Source organism: Gymnoscopelus braueri (genome assembly GCF_963280865.1).
Source record: "Gymnoscopelus braueri genome assembly, chromosome: 2".
NCBI classification, from domain to species: domain Eukaryota; kingdom Metazoa; phylum Chordata; class Actinopteri; order Myctophiformes; family Myctophidae; genus Gymnoscopelus; species Gymnoscopelus braueri.
The window spans coordinates 43,885,117-43,890,031 of record NC_137604.1 but is presented as its reverse complement, the minus strand read 5'-3'; positions in this window follow the sequence as shown (position 1 = coordinate 43,890,031).

Sequence of the window (4,915 nt, the reverse complement as noted above, 5' to 3'; positions counted from 1 at the left end):
GGTGACGTACGTCACCTTGTTTGGAGAATTTCCCTTCGACCAGTATGCTGACATCACCCTCCAAGTGCTAGAAATGGACCAGCTGTCCCAACGTAAGCCATACACACACACTCGAGTACACAGCAAAATACTTCCTTTTATTTATTTGCACTTATCCTTTAAGCTTTAATGTCTTACTGCTGTTTACATTTCTGACTAATAAAGTATTCAATACAATAAAATAAACTATGAAATGATTGTACACATAGACCCGCACTCACCCACTTTACACTCTCACTGTTACATTTAGACATGCGTATGGAACTATGGATGTATGCAAACATGCTTGCTTTCACACAGTCTCTTTGTCACTCTCTCTCACAGTACACACTCGCGCGTACACACACATCTTTTCACTAACTTTTAATTCTATCTTTTCAGGTGGCCAGGACTTTTTGACCCGCTGTCTAGTCAAAGATCCAGCATACAGGGCGACATTACAGGACCTGTTGCACCACCCCTGGATACATCATTAATCAATGTAAATAATCATTGCAAATAATCTTTGTAAATAATAACTCTAATTACCATACCGTAGTACTTTTATGAATAAAATGTACAATTCAATTAATAGTTAATATTATATTTTTCTTGAAGACAGCCCAAAAGACATAACATACAGTATATTGTTGTTGTTGAGCAGAAACCTTGTATCTCCATCAGTGGTGGAAACTAACTAAGTGCATTTACTCAAGTACTTTACTTAAGTACAATTTTGAGGTAGCCTAGTTTTACTTGAGTATTTCAATTTATTATACTCCACTACATTTCAGAGACAAAGATTGTTCTTTTTACTCAACTACAATTATTTAAAACCTTTGATTACTTAAGGCCTGATTTTAACTTCACATGTACAACGCATCACGGTGCGCTGTGAGTTTTTTTTTCTTCAAGTAAGCAATTTTTAAAAAGAAATTGTGAAGTGGGCCATTCATAATGATTACTTGTACTTTGGTATTCTAAGTATATTTTGATGCAGTACGTTTGTACTTTTACTCAATATTTTTTTTACTTGTAACAGAGTATTTCTACATTGTGGTATTGATATTTTTACTTAAGTAAAGAAATTGAGTACTTGTATCCACCACTGCTTGTAGGTTCATGGTTTCATGGTTTCTCATCCTGTAGGGAGCCACATCATTGATGTTTTCATGGAGGAGGAGAAGGCGAGGAAGAAGAGGAAGAGGTCATTGTCCTACAAGGTACACATGGTGGCCATGCAGATCGCCAGGGAGCCCCTAGTTCGACAAGTTCTCAGGCAGACGTTCCAGGAGAGGGCGAAGGTCAACAGAGACGAGGCTCACTTTGCCTACGCTTTCAAGTACCTGAAGAATAAGCCTGTGAAAGAGCTGAATGGGGATGAGTTCCTCAAGATGTGCTTGGCTGAGGAGGAGGGGCTGCTCAACATAGACATCTGTATTGATATGATTGGTGTCCAAGGGCGTCCTGGTGACCAGACATACTTAGATGAGATCAAACAGTTCTTCTGCAGGGGTTCATTCAGGCACCAGTGGACCTTGACCATAGAGAGAGCCCTCAAACAGTTCCTCTACCCTCAGATGTCTAAGGAACTAAAGGACAAGCTCACTGCTGAGGCCAAGGACAACATTGTATATTGTGAATACAGGCCTGTTACTTGCAACATAGTATTTCTGTATTGCAGTGGTAATACTTTTACTTTAGTAAAAGATCTGAGTACTTGATATCCATATTTCCATCCATATATTGTAACAGTATTATGCTACATGTATTTTAGTGACAGTGATTGATGTTCTAAAAGCATCTTCTGGCCCTCAGACAGAGTCAGAAATCCTCTGCTCTTCATAGACTGGATGAATGAGACACCTGGTGGTTGTTTCTAGTTACTGCATTATGTCACAAAAGGAAGATTGATTCCTGACTGTCTATGATGGGAACACTTTACTGACAACAGTAACACCTGTCAAACATGACCTAGCAGGCTTAGTTATCATGTTGTCGTAACAAAGACTTCCCAAATATTGTCAACTTTGCATTTAAAGTGACATAAATGACAGCATGACACTTAATGAAGCTTCATGTTTATGACAGTGTCATGTAAGTCTTATGTACACCACTTTAAATGGCGTGTTACCCCATAAAATGTACAGTGATTGATAAACTGTCAACTAATCAGCATACTGTACAGGTATGACACGATACACACTGCACAGTCAAATCCTCAGTTTTAATTGAGTGTACAAAAGGCTACATTTGTACAGTTAAATTAGTACCAAGGCCTTTTACTTTGTAGTCAGTTTGAAGCAGTGGTTCTCACACATTTTCATGTCAAGGACCCCCAAAATGGTATTGGGCCACGGAGCCTGATTTGAAAAGGTTTTCTAAACTGAAATAATATTGAAATTAAACTGTTCTTCATTTTCCTGTGGACCACCTGGAACCCCCTCAAGGACCTATGGGTGTCCCAGGACCCCACTTTAAGAATCACTGATTTAAAGAGTACCTCTTCATAAAGCCAACAATGTGATGTCATAATGTTCTTAAAATGATACAAGACAGTAAAGAATCTGATCAACAATTTGTCCCCTAGCATGAATTAGTTTGAGGGGCAGAGCAGACATTATATAATAGTCATACACATATACAGCACACAAACACAATTTACCAAAGGGCTTCATCTACATGTACAGGTTAAGAGCATTCACTGGTCTTGGGACAAATCATTTTGTATCTATTAGACCTTAATTTGGATGTCATTGGCCAGTCATCATCAAGTCACATTCCTGTCTGAGAAGGTGGCCAGGGACCTTTCTCAGCACCTGTCACTTAAACATCACAGTTAACTGTCACTTGTGTGATATTTATTTGCATGAACACAGGTTAACAAACCAGGCCACATGTCACGGGGCAACCTGTGCACTATAGACAAGAACAGTAACTTTGCATGCACACAAACTATACAACTGCTTCCAGTTATCATCAAGCCGGCTTGGAAGTGTCTTAGTTCTGTATTGCATGTTTACTTACACTCATCATGGACACCTGTGCATTGATAAAGATTACAAGGACTATTCAATGGTTTAAAGGTTTTCTTTTTTTCAAATGTATTATTTGAAACTGTTAAATGAGCGATTGTTTGTCACCTGTCTCTCCTCTGCAGTACTGGCAAGTTGGCAACCCTGTTTGATTAGGAGGTGCCAAGTGCTTTAGAGGAGGGGTGTTTTGTCCATGTTTAAGAGTACTCTGTTTTAAGTTTGGGGAATTAATTGGTGCTTGGGAAATGTATTTGAATTGTTGGTACATTCCTTATGTAATTGGGTAAGTAACTCATGGCCCATAATGTAGCTTTATTTGAGTTAATTGATTACGCATTACAGGTCATTGTCTTGGTAGGATCCACCTGGTATAAAGGGCAGGTTGGGATGAGTCAAGTTGAGTCTGTGTTTGGCTAGCAACATACAACAGTCAGGGGAGAGAGCTGCAGGGCCTTAGTTAGAAGGTATAGCCTGCTATAGCACTGCCTGAGTTGTTTTGTCTTTTTGTCTGCAGTTATCCAGTTTGTCCAAGTCTTCATTTTGATGTCTTTATTATTTTTTATTCGTATTCGGTTAACCTATGAATTTTGCCTAGCTGCACTGTAAATACTGCACAGGACTTTTGGTGTTTGTTGTTTGTGAGAAATAAATATACCCAAACCTACATTCTGGACTTTGTCAACTTTTTGGAGCCTCGAGCCATCGGCCAACCTTCACACCACAATTCAGAAATGAACTCTGAGAGTGTAATGGACACATTGCACCTTCTAGCATATTACCGTACATCATATTATTATTATTAATAATGCTTTGACGATCCATGTTTAGCATACATACTCCAAAAAATATATTGTATCATTCATGCAGCCATGAAGAGTGATGAAGGCAATGGATCTTTCCTTTGATTGTTTGCTATGACACCAGGTGGCAGTGTACTACCACTACGCATGGGGTTGCCCACATAAGAATATGTTTATATTTAGGAATGGGTTTGGTGTTGCAAAGATAAAGGAACTGTATTGATTCCAAGACACTGAATGCGGTCATTAAGACAGTGAACACCTAAATTCCCCTGAGGAGCAGTCTGGTGTCTTGCCTTCAAACTTTGCACTAAAACCAATGGGGTTTCTTGCAGATTATGGCAGATATTCTATACCACTGATTCTTAAACCTTTTTCCATTTCAAGGACCTCCAGTTTGATATGCATTAGGCCACAGACCCCCATTGATACAATTTGTTATCTCTGGGACCCCAGTCTATACTTTCCATTTATGCATTTGGTAAGGGTTCATTTATTGGACCCCTGGTGGGCTCAGAACCCAACGTTGAGAACCAGTGTAGCCTACTACTATACAGCACGGTGGTATAGACAGTATAACACATATATGGTTCCACACTTTGTCTATTCCACAGCTTTTCACACTTTTTGTGCCCAACACCAACAGACAAGTCAAAGTCTCAAGGCACACCTGTATTCATAGCGAAAATAGCCGATCTACAAGCTCAGTATGGCACAATATGAGCTTGTTTTTTGTCTGGGAAAAAATATATAGCTTATAGAGCATATAAAGAAATGCCTTAATAAGGACGCCAGGTTGAAAGTGGTTAAAATATTCTTAGTGGGTATATCATTTGCCTCTGTATTGGGAAATGGGTGTGTACAAAATATATGTATACGTATATTAAATTTTTTTTATGGTTGTACATTATACTGTATATTTTAAATAATGCGTGTCTGTCAAACAATCCCAATAGGAACCACTTGTCTATTCAATTAATTTCTTAGACAAAATGAAAAAGTACAGGTAAACCGGGTGGAGGTTTCATGGGCGTGAGAATTACACCTAGTGCCATAACTTTC